The sequence below is a fragment of the Lycorma delicatula genome, chromosome 9 (assembly GCF_047948215.1).
Source record: "Lycorma delicatula isolate Av1 chromosome 9, ASM4794821v1, whole genome shotgun sequence".
Taxonomy (NCBI): domain Eukaryota; kingdom Metazoa; phylum Arthropoda; class Insecta; order Hemiptera; family Fulgoridae; genus Lycorma; species Lycorma delicatula.
This window is the reverse complement of record NC_134463.1, coordinates 12,030,058-12,046,497: the sequence shown is the minus strand read 5'-3', so window position 1 is coordinate 12,046,497 and position 16,440 is coordinate 12,030,058. Positions and strand designations below refer to the sequence as shown.

Sequence of the window (16,440 nt, the reverse complement as noted above, 5' to 3'; positions counted from 1 at the left end):
ATTTCAAACAATAAAAAATATACTTTTTAAAATTTATTAGAACAAAATATATTATTCTCAACAAATGTACATCAAATTATGGGGAATTATTGTTTTTTAATTATTCTGGTATGAAATAAATACAGAAGAAAATTTGCAGGTTTTAAGGATTTATAAGTAGTATATGTCAGTGCCAAGAATAAATTGTAGTACTTGTAAATGAATATACCAAGGTCGGCTAAGTATTAATTATTAGCTATTTAGAATTACATTAGTGTTAAGCTTTTAACATTAAATGTTAATTTTCTTTTTTTAATTTACTGTAGTTGTTTTTTTTTGTAAATTAGCAGTTCACTAACTTGATATCAACTTGGCAAAAATTTATTGTAAATTTCCATGTAATTTGTTTCATCACCACAACTTTCTTTCTGAGGTTCATAAATATGATGCAGAAACCGGTATTACTTATATACCTCAAGTGTAAATAAGTGCAACCCACATACATATATCAAAATGTAACCCATTTTAAAATAAGCTGTTTTGTTACCCATTAAAAAGTGATTTTAAAAGACCCTTTTTTTATTAAGGCCCTTAATTTTTACAATTAAAAAAAATTAAAGGGTAAAAACGTTTTGTAAAATTTGAGGTCAATACAAATATTATTTTTTTTTTAAACAGGTCCAAGGCAACCAGGCCAGCAATTAAGCACCTCTCAGTCACCTCAGGGTGTTGTGGCAGCAATCCCTGCTCTTCCTGACTCATCCTCCTACGGACGTCCCATCAGGGTCTCCCGTGTATCCCAGAGACATGCCAACTCCTGCTTCTGGTCAGCTAGCATGCCCCTCCGCAAGGGTGCTACCCTCCCCAGCCCTAACCTATGTGCTCCAGATGCACGTCCTTCACATTTTCACACCCCCCACACACAGCTTGAGGGACCTTTATCCCATCCTTGGGGAATTCCAACCCACCCACTCTTGTGTGTCAGTGAGTCAAAACACCCTAAGCATAAAGGCTGGCTCCCTGGCCCTACACGTCATCACATTTTGGGTCCCCTTCCTTTTTTTTATCATATAATACATAGTACAGAAATAACTTCTCCATGTAAGCAATAGTGATTCACAAGGAACAGCAATGGATCACTCCCCCAATTTTTACTCATCCACACTCCTTGGATGACATCAAAACATCATGAAACATCCGTGTCTTCTTAACATACTGGCATGATATGACCAGCAAAGACTACAGATACAAAACAATTTTACTTAACTAAAGACACAATATATATAACATTTGATACAATGATGATAGGGCATCACTACCACAGGATAATTTACTATATACTGTTCATTTCAGCATAACTCATAACTATAAATATAAAGTACTCCCTGTAATTTACAAGACATCAACGGCAAGCCATCAGTGTTATGCAGTTACAAACAAGGTTCAGCACAATTTACAAAATATCAAACTATACGCATTAGAGATAAAAAATCATTTCAAAATACAGCAAACAAAGTTTAATAATACATGCAAGTCACTAAATAAAATTATACTAGGACTTCTGAGCCATACCCAAGCATTACATTACCACCCTCATCATCTAACAATAAGGCTCTTCTCAATGCGCCCACCCATACTATCCGGGATAGTTGTTAACAATATTAGAATAAACAACAAGACTAATATTACACCTTATAGAAGATACAATAGATAATGCACATCAGAACATAATAATCATACAGTAAATACAAAAAAGAGCAAAACAAAATTAACACATAAATCACTATTGAAGTTATATATTTCCACTTTTATATCATCAAAGTGTTATTCCGCTACCTATGTCATCTAACAGCATAGTTCTTTACAATGAGCACACTATACTGCTCTGCTTATCAGTGAACAATATTATAGCAAGTCTAAAAGTTACATGTCTTCGAAATCATAATAAATAATAACATAGCAAAACATAATAATCTTAAAATTAATACAATAAAAAACAAAAATATGTCATAAGGCAGAAAATGATTCCTAATTCCATATCCAGTAGCCATGGCTTCGAAGAGGTCATTGCCATCAGGCCAGTAAATGATCAGTCCACACCCCACTCATGGTAATACATCTTCTTCCTCTTCAAAATCGCAGCAGCCAACCCCGCTATTGCTCTCCATTGTTCTGTACCTTGCAGCATGTAAGCGACTGTATCCTCTGGTGAAGTCCACCCTAGATATCTTTCCACCAGGGGCACTCATAAAACATGTGCTCAGCAGAGTCCACGAGCCCGCAGTAGATACAATTGGGAAACTCTGGTCTCCAAAACCTGCAGAGGTAGGACCCAAATTCTCTGTGCAAGGGGCTGATAGACATAGTAGTCGACATCTCCCTGCTTACTCCCTAACTACTCCTTCAACCTTGGAATCATCCTATAGGTCCAAGTTCCTGTGTTTGTGGCATCCCACCTCTCCTGAATCATGAAGGACACAGAATCAGGTTTCAGCATTCCCTCATACTCATTTCAGCTGTAAGGCTCAGACAAATCAGCAGGACCCCCACTGCCACCCCAGACACGTTCTGTATATTGCGATGATCTTAATTGCAGCTCTTCTCTGGAGTGAGGCCAGCCAACCCACATTTCTTTATACGTCTAGGGCTTCACACCGGACTGGTATTGCATAGAGTACTTCATTTCACCATCCGTGGCCCTCTGTGGTTCCCATCAATCTGCTCAGGGTAGTAATGGCCTTTTCTGTCTTCACAGTGACCTCAGTTAGATGTTTATTATACTGGTCAGTCCTCTCCAGCCACAGCCCCAGATATTTCACGTGTGGTGACATTATTTGGAATCTGCTTACCATGATGCTAATCTCGTGAATCTGACACACCAACCCACAACTCCCACCATCTGCGTCTTGTTGGCCGCTAACTCCAACTCTCGCACTTGCAACCATCCACTGATTTAGCCCACTGCTGACGTCGCCAACTCCTCGACCTCCCTCTCAGTGCATCCACTCACCAGTAGCGCAAAGTCATACGCATATGCTACCACCAATACACCTCCCCTCAGAACCCCATCAAAAGCCAAGTTCCAATATATATATATTCTAATTTGGGTTATTTCAACTGGCTCCGCTATCGAGACTTCATATTAATGGACCTACAGTTTGTTTGAACAGTAAAATTACAGAGATGAAACAGAACGCATTGTTCATTTATAGTTAAAAAACATTAAATTCTCCATTAAATTAGATTTCAACAATGGTATTTAACTTGTTGCCAAACTGTAGGAAGTTGACCTATTATTTAAAATAAAAAATAATGAAAAGTAATACGAGATACATTGGCCTAATGTTACTTTTATAAAGTGCAGGGTGAATAACATAAAATAAACCACATAGTTACAGTTTTTTTAATACTCTTTTACAATACTTAACTTTAACTTTGAATCTGATGATTTTTTACTAGTATAAATTAAACTAATACTAGTCATAAAAAAAAATCAGATTCTTGTGCCACACCCAAATTGGCAGAATATTTAGTGATAAACTCTAAAGATTAAAAGATGTTCAATTGCGTACAGTAAAAGTTTTTTTTTTTATGAGTATTGAGTGCTAAAATATCAAAGCTGTTAAGCAGAGGGATTTAAAGAAGTTACTAATAACTTTCTGAATAAAAACGAGGTTTAAACAATCATTTACCTGGATACATAAATACCACTAGAACACTTATCACAGCCTCCCAAACGTTATATCCTAAAAAATATTCCAGTTGTTACATTTGAGACTTAAACATACCTTTTTAAAAAAAATTCAATACCCAGAAGTTAAGCTCCCCAAAGATAGTTTGCTTTTACAAGGTGTCAGAAATGAAGTCACTTCTCAACAAATTAATTTTATTCAGTTTTTTGGCAACATAACAAAATCAGGTGACAAATTTTGAAACATAAAATTATAAATGATTCCCTTTAAAATGAAATGAAATTTATCCTCCTGAGGAACATCCAGAACTAATAAGTTAATATATATTTAATTTTCTTTATAATACCCTTCTTCAGTGAAACTGAATAATTAACTTTAAATAATTCTTTGGAAGAGAAATAGCTAAGTAAATTAAAAATGAGTCATTTATAATTCTAAATAGTTATTCTCTATTTAAAAAAAAAGTTTATTTATTAAAAATAATATTGACAACATAAAACAAGTAATATGTCAGTAATTTACAAAAAAAAGTCAAATAATTTTTAATTATGTTTTAACAGAGCCGTTTTATTATAATTTATCAAATACTAAAAATGAAGTGTTATCCTACAAATTATGACATAGCCTACCTTTATCAAAGAGGAGTGTTAAACTAATTGTTTACTAAACAGTTAGGAGTTACTTTATACATCAATTTCAAAGATAACAATCGTTTATTTTAAATTATACAAATACTACCTACAGTAGATTAATACTGTTATATTAATTAGATATATACTGTTATTAAATTAACTGTTCCGAGAAAATACATAAATTAATAAAAAAAGGGTTTCATAAAAAGAGAAATGTTAATTAAATCTACAATATGTGTTTATTTTCTTCTATGTAATATATAATCTTTTCTTAAATAAAGTAGAAATTAAATGTATTATCACAGAATATAATAAACAAATAAATATATTAACGCAGTACTTGCGTAACACATTTAAACAACATTTTTAATCTGGTATAATAATAACAACAAATATATACTTAATATTATAATTTAGGGCGAAGAAAAATTTAATTAAAAATTAAATTGTAAAAATAGTTTTTCATTCTTTGTTTTTAATTTTTTTTAAATTATAATACAAATAAACAAAAAAATTGTAACATAATATCAAGTCGTATTTAAATGATAATTAACCATTCAAACACATTATCTATAAAATAATTTTAAGTTAACTTGGTTGTAAAATTTGTATAAGATTGATATTAGAAGGCCAACAACAACAGGTTATATGTTTATGTGGGAAAAAAATTGAGAGGAAAACTTATAAAAAAATACGAGGGAGTAAATATATTCAACAAATTACTAAAATAAGTTCCTCTAAAATTATTTCCAATGTTCTATTATTTTAATTAGTAAGTAATGAACTGAAATTGTCCCTGAAAAATGTGAGAATAAATATCTTTTTCAGAATCCTCCCCAATCCACATTTTCATGTCTTACAAGATTTTTTTTTATAGAACTATTTTCTTTTTTTTACTTCTGATAAGGACATGTTTCTTGAACTAAAATACAACTACAACAAGCAAAACAATGTGACTTTGCATAGTAACCAATTGGAATTTTTTAATCAGTTACAGTAAATAATCAGAGGCTACTACAATAAATATAAATAAATGTAGGTAAACAATTTTTTTTTTCTACAAAGTACATTCCATTTAGAAAATAGTATGAACCACAATAAAATAAAAATATAGTGACACACAGGAAATTAAAAATATTAGTTTAAATTAAAATGAAAGTAAATTTGAAACAAACTAAAAAAAAAACAACATAAAATATAAATTTTAAAAATAATAAAAAAAAATTACTTACTTGAATGCAGAAATAATAAAACTGCTACATTCAAGTGGGTGAATTTTAAAAAAGGGATACATCACTGATTTTCCCGCAAGATATATATTGATAATATTTGCACAATTCCAAAATTAAAAGTGACAATACTATTCGTAAACAGCGATCAAAGCTTGTAATATAAAGGTAATGTACTTAACAACAAAGGTAATACTTAAAGAACAATTTAGATTCGGAATAACAGTACAAGGTGTAAAGATAAAGATGCTACGATTTGCTGATGATATAGTAATTCTAGCTGAGAGTAAAAAGGATTTAGAAGAAACAATGAATGGCATGGATGAAGTCCTACGCAAGAACTACCGCATGAAAATAAACAAGAACAAAACGAAAGTAATGAAATGTAGTAGAAATAACGAAGATGGCCCAATGGATATAAAAATAGAAAGAGAAAATATTATGGAGGTAGAAGAATTTTGTAATTTGGAAAGTAGAATTACTAAAGATGGACGAAGCAGGAGCGACATAAAATGCCGAATAGCACAGGCGAAATGAGACTTTAGTCAGAAATATAATTTGTTTACATCAAAAACTAATTTAAATGTCAGGAAGAGATTTTTGAAAGCATATGTTTGGAGTGTCGCTTCATATGGAAGAGAAACTTGGACGATCGGAGTATCTGAGAAGAAAAGATTAGAAGCTTTTGAAATGCAGTGCTATAGGAGAATGTTAAAAATCAGATGGGTGGATAAAATGACAAATGAAGAGGTGTTGCAGCAAATAGATGAAGCAAGAAGTATTTGGAAAAATATAGCTAAATGAAGAGACAAGACTTATAGGCCACATATTAAGGCATCCTGGAATAGTCGCTTTAAAATTGGAAGGGCAGGTAGAAGGAAAAAATTGTGTAGGCAGGCCACGTTTGGAATATGTAAAACAAATTGTTAGGGATGTAAGATGTAGGGGGTATACCGAAATGAAACAACTAGTAATAGATCGGGAATCTTGGACAGCTGCATTAAACCAGTCAAATGACTGAAGGCAAAAAAAAATACTTAACTAGAGAAATATATTTTTTCAATTTGAAAACAAAAAATATATTTTGATTTCATTTTCTTTTTGTTAAAATATTGCAAGATTTATTTATTTTATATTGCACAATAAATAAGTTTTATTCTGTTCCAACTAAGAAATATATCAGAGTTCCAAAACACATAGATCATGAAATTTGATAGCTGTAATTAAGATAAATACAAATAGCTACAGTCCTTTTTAATAAATCACATCCCTTAGGACACCGACCTAAAAAAATTTGAATGTAGGCTGTCTCACATTTGTGGCATTTATTAGTGACTAATTATGTGATGATAATCATGGATTAAATTTTTAAAAAATTCAATCCCAACCTTTCCTTAGCAACTAGCCTCAACATTTTTATTAAGTACATGACTGTTTATTTTCTAATTTAAAATAATCTAATTTTATCACTTTTTGTAATCTTTTAAAACTAACTTCTCAGTTATTATAAAAAAGCCAGAATAATCTATAAATAAATTCATTTCATCCAAATAAAATCAAATATAAAAAAATATCTTAGTGTTATGCAGTTAAAATTTCATGCATCACTATCCAGTATTTTTGTAACTACTTATGTTGTAACTGACTAATCACAAACAAAATCAACATCAATGACTACATATGAGAACCATACTAGACTCAGAAAGAATTATTGTTCACTGTTGTAACTTCTATATGTTAGGTTAGAACGACCAGTAAAGCAGGCATGGAAATACACATAATAATAAAAAAGAAAATACATGGACAAATGGATCAAGAAACAGGCATTTCAAGAAGAAAAAATAATCAGCTGGAAGCAGTAATGGTACAGTAACTACATATTATAGATTAACCATCACAGTTGGGGAAAATGCATAAAATGGATAAGATGATACTAGTTGAATCTTGTGTCATATGAGATGAACAAGTGTTCTAACTGTGACTTCTAGGAAAAACTAAAAGCAAGACTCAGAACCAGGTGGAAGGATCAACTGAAGAAGAAAATCTGTGCTCATTGGAAAGTTTTTGCCAGTTCGTGAAATAAGTAAAGAAAAGTTTGCATGACTCAAACTCCACGAGCTTCCTTCCTTAAAGAAAGGATTATGATCATATTTCTTGAGTTCTCCAATCATGGTTCTAATCGATCATTTTAGTCTTGTAATTTTGAGATGTAAAAAGCTGAAGTATATTTATATAAACAAGGGATCCTCCTGATCAGAAGTTATGGATTAACACAGCTGTACAAAAATAAAGACTACCGGAATAACACATACATCAAACAATAAATTTACTTCCCTTTCACTACCTACCATTACAAACCATTTAATAATATCACTAACCTTTAATGAACTATCAACTAATTGAATAACATTTATTCATTTTACATTCTTTCACCTAAATAACTTAGGTGAAGGTGTAGGTGTGTTTTTTATATGGCTGGAATATAAAAAACACATGCAGTTAACTTTTATGCCTGATGATTCTAACAACTTCGGTTGCACAATTATGCTAAATAAATGACTTCATAACATTTCAAAATATAAAGAAAAGGAAATAAGAACTATTTTTCAACTAAAATAATCCCATTGAAAATATTTTTTTAAGTATGAACATCTGGATGGAAGATATTAATCACACAACGTATAAATATGATCTTCACATACATACACAAAACAAATTGTGAATTGCATCCTTCTGCAATTTATAATATAATAAAAACTGTTCTATTTTTTATAATGCTGTTCCATTAATAAAAAATATTATAAACAATTTTTTTTTAAATTTATTTATTCCAAGACCTTTTGATTCTTTTACATATTCAGATGGTAATCCAATAGTATTAAGTTTTATAACAGTAAGACTATAACTAATTAAAAAAACATTTTCAAGAACAGGAACATGCAGTTTACAATGCATTAAAATTATTTATAATAATACAAAATCAAAGTTTAGGCAATGAAGAAGAATTTGAATAAATACAATAATAAAGGGGGAAAATACTCATTGACAGTTACAAATTAGATATTCCATACAGAAGCAGAATAAAATGAAAAGGTAATGATTAAAAAACATGTTACATTTTTTAAAGTGAAAATTGCTTAATGGTACTGCTGCTGTATCTGTACTGAATACAATTTTATCAATAAAGAACAAAATACAGTCATACTTTTAAGTTTTACTTTAATTCAAGTATAAATACAGTTTTCCAAAGGAGTCTCAATTTGAATTAATGATAAATTAATTATTAATAATTAATTATTATTTTCTACATATTGTTTTTCATTTATCCATTATCAGATCTAAAGCTGTAAATAAGTTTTTCTTCAGCATTATTATTCTGCACAAATGGGAGATGATATTCTGTACATTGCTGTAGATGCCTATCCTCAATTTATTTCAGGGCTGTTGTATACTCTATAAAATTCTCAGCTTAACATTTTATGTAGACTATGAAGCAGCCTTACTTTGACTGGTTTATTATTTCAGCTACATGCTTCAAACTTTCTACAACCTGTTTATTTCACACAGTAAAGGTTTTTCATACAACATTCTAAGTTACTTAGTAATCAATCATATAAACTGAAATCAGTTGACAGTTAATATCAGTTAAACTGTTATAAGTAATTAACATACCAGGTCGGTATGCATCTGATATATAAAATAAATCCAGTCTTAAAAAAACAGCACATCTGCAAGTAAACCACCATTATGTACCCATGTGCATATCCACTCGATTATGTAAATGTGAAGCAGTTGTGTTCATTTATTCAAACATAACTAAACGCGCTAATTCAAACATAATAAAAACCAAACATAATAAAAATTTGAAATAAGCTTGCTTTACAATGAAAGGTAATAAAATTTATAAGATTTTCTCTTCAATTAATAAATGTTTTACAACATTAGTTTTGTATAACATTATTATATGAAAAACAAATATATTAACTACATAAAGATAAATTTAACAAAATTAAGTACAAATATGGCCTAATCATTTAACTGACATTCAATCTTTTTTTAATGAACATATTTAGAATTTTAATTAATATTATGCTGAATTACTATTTACATATAAATTTATTGAACGTGATAACACCTTAAAATCATTAAACAATACACAACTTGCTAATAATAATTATGACTACTTGGCTACTGCATTTGAATGGATTATCTTTTTCGTCTTTTTAAGACGAGCGACACTGCAGTAGTGCTTCCAGATACTGAATCGAAGGAACTGATAATTTGGCTTTGAAATATAAGGCACCTGACAAATGTTTACTATTTAATAATTAAAAAAATGTTCACTATAAAATGACAGATTTCGTTTACTTACCCTACAACAGGCATATAAAAGTAGAGTTAAGGAAAGCAAATATGGCATTAAAACAAAACTAGCAAACCAAACAATTCGCGCCAGGTAATGTCATCTTGCGTGACGCAATTAAGGTTTAATAAGATGATAGGTTACTTACACATCACAATTTAATTTCCCAACATATCACTGACATCAATTTCCTACTAAATAATCATAAAGAAGGAATTACAGACGAAATATTTCTTCATAAATTAAATGCATCATAAATAAAATACCGATAAAGTCACGTAAACAAATATTTTCCTGAACTGAAAAATCATTTCTTAATAAGTACTTTTTTTAATAAAGATAACTAACAAACACTATAATATAAAGTTAAACACAACGGATAGCTATTTACTTACAATGAACACAGTGTTAATTTACAATTATTTTCATGTCACAATATCAACAAACAACAATGTACACAAAACATTAAATTTATAGCGTAACCTATGCTATGCAAAATCAGCTGCTAAACTGCGTTCGGGGATATTTTCCCCCAGCTGTTCATTAATACAGGTTAACCAATAACTAAGGGAAATAAAAATATATTTTACTGATCTTATTTTATTTTTTAAACTTCCTTTGTTTGCCAAATCCACTCATTTTATAAATTACATTAATAAATTTATCAATAATATTATATACGTACTTATAGTCTAAGATTTTAGACCGATAATTATTTGGTCAGTAGTTTAATTACATTTTTCTGCGATTTAATGATGTACACGACTAATATTTATTACGTTGTACAGCCTGCTAATAACTTTTTCAAAGATTGAAGGCCATTAAAGTACGGAAGCATTACACTAATTATTAACATTTTATCGGAGTACCAGGTTATGACAACGTAAGCACAATTGATCCAGAAAATTCAATTTCTCATTCTCATGGTATTAACCCAGAGTTAATCAATACCTCATCACTGATACATCACAAGGGAAGATATTAATTAGTATTTTATAAAGAAAATTACTTTGAAACCAATTATTCATTAACATTTCTTTGATATTCAGAAAATTAAAATGAAACAAGTCTTCCCCTTCAACTTTTAAAACCATCAGTGTGTTGAGTTCTTGTCTCCTGTACTCCACTATGAAATTATTGACTTCAAATTTATTAAAATTTTGTCTTGGATAATATACTAAATTTCATCTCTTAAAATCCAGTAGTTCTGCAATATCATCTGTAACATCTAACGGAGCAGCATCCTATAAAATGAAGGGAATGAAGTAAAACAAAGGCTATGAATGAAGTTATAATAAAGGCTATGAAAAAAGCTAAGGCTATGGCCATCAGCCATAACCTTAGCTTTTTTTTCTGTTTAACCTCTGGAACCACTGAAAGGTATTATTTCAGAGGATGAATAAGGATGATATGTATATCATCCAATGAAGTATAGTCTTGGTACAGTTTCGGGCAAACCATTCCTGAGACATGTGGTTAATTGAAATCCAACCACCAAAGAACACCAGTATTCACTAATATATATATATGTATAAAGTAGCAGACCCGGCAATACTTCGCTATTGCAAGATTTGAGTATATATATAGATTAAATGAGCACAATTGAAAGTTGGGTAAAACATGAAAAAAATTAACAGTACGGTACTTCACAAATTTTTAACTTTTCACTTTATCTCTTTTTCTCATCTTTCTTTTATCCCTACTATCCTTTTTCTCTTGTTACCTTTGTCCCTATTTCCCTTCTCCTTTTCCCTATATAGCTTTTTAAATTTCCCTTTTCCCCATTTTCCATAATTCCTCGCGCGTAAATCGGTCCAGTATTTTTTTGGTCTGTAGCGGACACACATACAAACATTGGCTTTTATATATATTGAAAAAGAAAGTCTATTTTATATTTGTTTGTTTGTTTCGTAAATATCTCGACACCGGCGCCAGCTAGCGGGTATAGTTTTTGCAGAGATATTTCTTTCTATGTAACACACATTCTGAATATGAGTCAAATCGGACCATAAATACAATTTTTAAAATTATCTCGACCCCAGCGCCACCTAGCGAGTCCAAACTAAATCAGGAACCTTCGCGGGCGTGTGCACAACTCACCAAAATTTCATCGCAATCTGATTAATGTTATAGTAACGCATACGGAACAAACATTCATCTAATCGATTCGAAAAATTGTATTTATGGTCCGATTTGGCTCATATTTAAAATATGAGTTACATGGAAAGAAATACCTCTGCAAAAAAAATTGATCCACTAGATGGTTCTGGGGTCGAGATATTTACGAAACAAACAAGTATACAGACTTTCTTCTTCTATATATATATAAGGCAATGTTCGTATGTGTGTTCGCTATAGACTAAAAAAACTACGGGACCGATTTACGCGCGGGAAAATGGAAATAGAGAAAAAAAGGAAAAGGAAACAAGGGAAAAGGGGATAAATAGAAAAGAGGAAAAATGGAAAAAGGGATAAAGTGAAAGGTTAAATTTTGTGAAGATCCGTATATAATATAGATTAAATGAACACAATTGAAAGTTTGATAAAACGTAAAACTTTAAAAAACTGAATATTACGGAACTTCACAAAATTTAACCTTATATAGTAGTATATATATATATATATACGAGGTGCGACAATAAAGTAATGAGACTGATGTGAAAAAAAAAATGTTGCTTACCGTTTTAGTTATGTTTAGTGTTGTCTCCTTCAAAATAGTTTCCCTCTGATTGCACACATTTATTCCAGCGCTTCTGCCGTTGATGGTAACATTTCTGGAATTCATCTTCTGTAATATCCTCCAAGACTCTGGTCACAGCTTTTTGGACCTCTTGTGTTGTTTGAAAATGGTGTCACTTGACCTCCATTTTGACTCTTGGAAATAGAAAAAAAATCGCACGGAGCGATATCTGGTGAATAAGGTGGCTGTAGTAGTACTGAAATTTGTTTGAGGTTAAAAATTGCTGTACTGACAGAGCAGTATGGGATGGCGCATTATCGTGATGCAGAATCCAATTATCAGCAATGTTGGCATGGACACGAAGAACTCGTTTACGAAGTCTTAATATTGGTTAACTGTTGGTCCAGGAGGCACCCACTCTTTATGAACAATTCCCTTGGAATCGAAGAAGCACACAAGCATGCATTTCACTTTTGACTTTGACATGCGAGCTTTTTTTGGTCTGTGTGGTTCCTTTGAGCACCATTGCGAACTTTGGCGTTTTGTCTCTGGATTGACCTTCATCACCAGTAATAACATGGCTCAACAAATCTGGATTGATTTCCGTTTGCTCTAACAGATCGGCTGCCACATTTTTCCGTGTTTCTCGCTGTTGGTGAGATTTTTGGGGACCATTTTTGCACAAATTTTTCTCATACCAAGATCTTCAATTAATATTAGACGAACCGTTTCTCGATCGATGTTGAGTTCTTCTGCGATCATTTTCACGGATAATCTTCGATCAGATCGTACGATTTCACGCACCCTGGTCAAGTTGAATTCTGTCCGTGAGGTTGATGGTCGTCCACTGCGGTCTTCATCTTCAACATTCGTTCTGCCTTCACTAAAAATTTTATGCCACCGAAAAACTTGAGCTCTTGACATAACCTCCTCTCCAAAAGCCTGCTGAAGCTTACCTTAAGTTGTCGTCGCGTTTGCACCCGATTTAACGCAAAAAGAAATGGCATACCGTCGCGCAATATTTTGCGGTTTCATTTCTGTGACGAGAGACACAAACACGTGTTCACTTATTACAGCACAACTCACGACTGAACAGTTGCATCAATGTGCCGCTTGGACTAGAAGTAGCTTATAGACCAAGTTCAAAGATGGTGTGCCTACGCAAGCTGCAGGGTTGCCACATCTTGCAAAGAAAAATCAGTCTCATTACTTTATTGTCGCACCTCGTATAAATATATATATACTCAAATCTAGCAATAGCGAAGCATTGAGCATTGCCGGGTGTGCTGGTTCCGTATAAAAGTACTGCCTTCGGCTATAGCCTCATCTGATAAGCAGTTTCCTTGTTACTGAAGTAAAGTAAAGATAGGTGCAGTTTTAACTGCATATTGCTGACAGTAGCAATCGATGCCACTTAAAAAAATTAGAGTTCGTTATCATCAGTAAGTGATGAAAGAAAAAAAACTTTTTTAGGTTGCTATGAAGTAATGAACAGGGATGTTATAAATTTGTTTCATTATTTTTTTGTTTTACAAACTTCTATTGTAACTTTCCACTAAAAATTCTTTTGCATTCTCGACCAGTTAAACTATCACTGGTTTACTCAGTCAATACGTGGTGGATAAATTTTTTGCAAGAAACATAGCTTCATAATATATTCAGGACATATGTTCAATATGTTCATGGACATAATATGTCCAAAGTTCTAATAAATGATTCAGAGATGTAGATTTCGCAGATCGAATAAATATATAAATACATTATGTCAATTTAAACATTTATAAAATAAAAATAAGATTTTAACTTGCGTCAAATTCAAAGTTTCGGATTTTCCATCACTTGGCACCTCGATTCCAAATCTATATTGTAAAGCGAAATCTTATCGGTTACAAAAAGAAAAACTGTGTGACTAAAACTGTATGGTGATGGAGTATGAACCATGCCGAAGAAAAGCCGTTCAAGAAGAGGGGATAAGTCTGGGGGATAAAAGCTAGTAATAGTTATTAATAATGGAATTGTTTCCAAATTACCGATTATGGTTATTTAGTAACTATGTTTTGCAAGGTAAAATCTAATATTTAAATAGGGGAAGAATGCGAGCTGACAAAGTAAAACTTATCAGTGAACCGGAGTTTTTTTTAAAGTAAAAAAATAAATAGTTACATTTTTTATTTTTGAATGTAATATTTTCTTTCTGTATGGGGAATAAATCATGAAATTTATATATAAAGTCAACAGGAATTAATTTTGAAAATTAGACAAATATTAAATTTCAGTATTTGATTGGTTGGGTTTTGATCTTGAATGTCAGCGGCTTTGAGTAGCTCGGATGCCGAACGTAGGAGGTGGTGTAATTTCGTATTGTCGTTTGTAATTAATATGCAGTTAATTATGCATTTATTTTTTATTTATTCCTTAAACAGGGGAATTTATTACTTAACCTCACGTTGTTATTTTATAAATTTTATCTATAAAAAACTAGATTATGTTAAGATATTTTGGTTATTAAATATGGCGGATTCAGCTGGATTTTTGTTATACTTTAAATATAAGCGGTCGTAAAACCTTAAAGTTGGAAGCGGTCGTAAACCGTGATCAGAACAATATTTTGTCATTAAAAATATTACTTAGATACAATTTTATTTTGAAAACCCAAAACAACTCACACAGTTGCATAAACAAACGCGCTTGGACATCTGCCAAAATCATTTGGATTGCTATGGTTACGAACGGGACATCTTCTTAGACAGAACCATCACTGGTGACGAAACATGGATCCATCATTACGAGCCGGAGAGTAAACGGCAGAGTATGGAATGAAAACATCTAAATTCGCCCTGCAAAAAAAGTTCAAGACCCAACCGTCCGCAGGAAAAGTGACGTTTATGGTTTTTTGGGATTCATAAGACCCAGTACTGGAACATTATGAGGAAAGGTGCACGACAATAAACAGTGCGCGTTACAGTGAGATACTTACTGCCAAGCTGAAGCCTGCTCGAAGCAAACGCCGAGAACTGCTGTCGAAATGTGTTGTGTTGTTACACGAAAATGCCCGTCCACATACTGCTAAAACGCTCCAGAAACTCAACTTTGAAGTACTGGTTCATCCTCCGTATAACCCTGATCTTGCTCCTTCTGACTACCAGTTGTTTCTTCGACTCAAAGAGGCATTAAGGGGCCGTCGATTTACCTCGGACGAAACAGTGAAAGAAGCGGTGCATTCCTGGCTCGCAGCTCAACCGAAAAAAATTCTTTTATGAGGGCATCAGGAAGCTTGTGCAACGATGGACCAAGTGCGTTGAAATGCAAGGAGACTACATTGAAAAATGATGTACATGTAAGTTTCCTATTTATATTGCAATAAAATTTATAACTGCATTGCGGATAATAATTGACATACCCTCGTATTTCGAATTTAAAGGGTTACGAAGAATCCCCAGTAGTAACACGGTCCAACTGTATGGACTATCCAAATAAGTGAGATAAACATATCTAACTGATTGAGGAAAATAACTCATTGCTATGCAGTCTTGGATATAAATTCACAAGAATATCATTTAAGGATCATACTTAATTCTTTAACCACTAATTACAAAAAAAATGACGATCGTAAAAGAAATGAAATTTATGGATTCATTCTTTATTAAAAGAATCCGATACCATCTATGATTTTAAAAATGAATTCTTACACGATTCCATTTTGAGTGAATATAAATTCACTCAAAATTTTAGTATATGCAGAGATAATAGTGCAGGAAAAATATTGAATTGAAAGGCAGTATGAACGTTTTTACAGTATTATTGATCGGGTTTCTTTCGCTGGTCAGTCAAATTGTTATGTCGATTATTCGTATATCTATTACCT

The 16,440-nt window shown here is 31.8% G+C and overlaps 1 protein-coding gene across 3 annotated transcripts in view; it reads right to left on the bottom strand.

The window, feature by feature from the left end:
- LOC142330127 (testis-expressed protein 2-like) overlaps positions 1–10,417 on the bottom strand; it is a 115,296-nt gene extending 104,879 nt beyond the window's left edge. The window contains exon 1 of one of the 3 annotated variants that reach the window (XM_075375211.1): positions 10,291–10,417. The gene's annotated coding sequence lies outside the window, so the exon portion shown is untranslated. Of the gene's footprint in view, positions 1–10,043; positions 10,180–10,290 lie in introns of those variants that run through there. The other 2 variants (XM_075375210.1, XM_075375213.1) reach the window with 2 other exon arrangements.
- Positions 10,418–16,440: the final 6,023 nt, after the last annotated feature.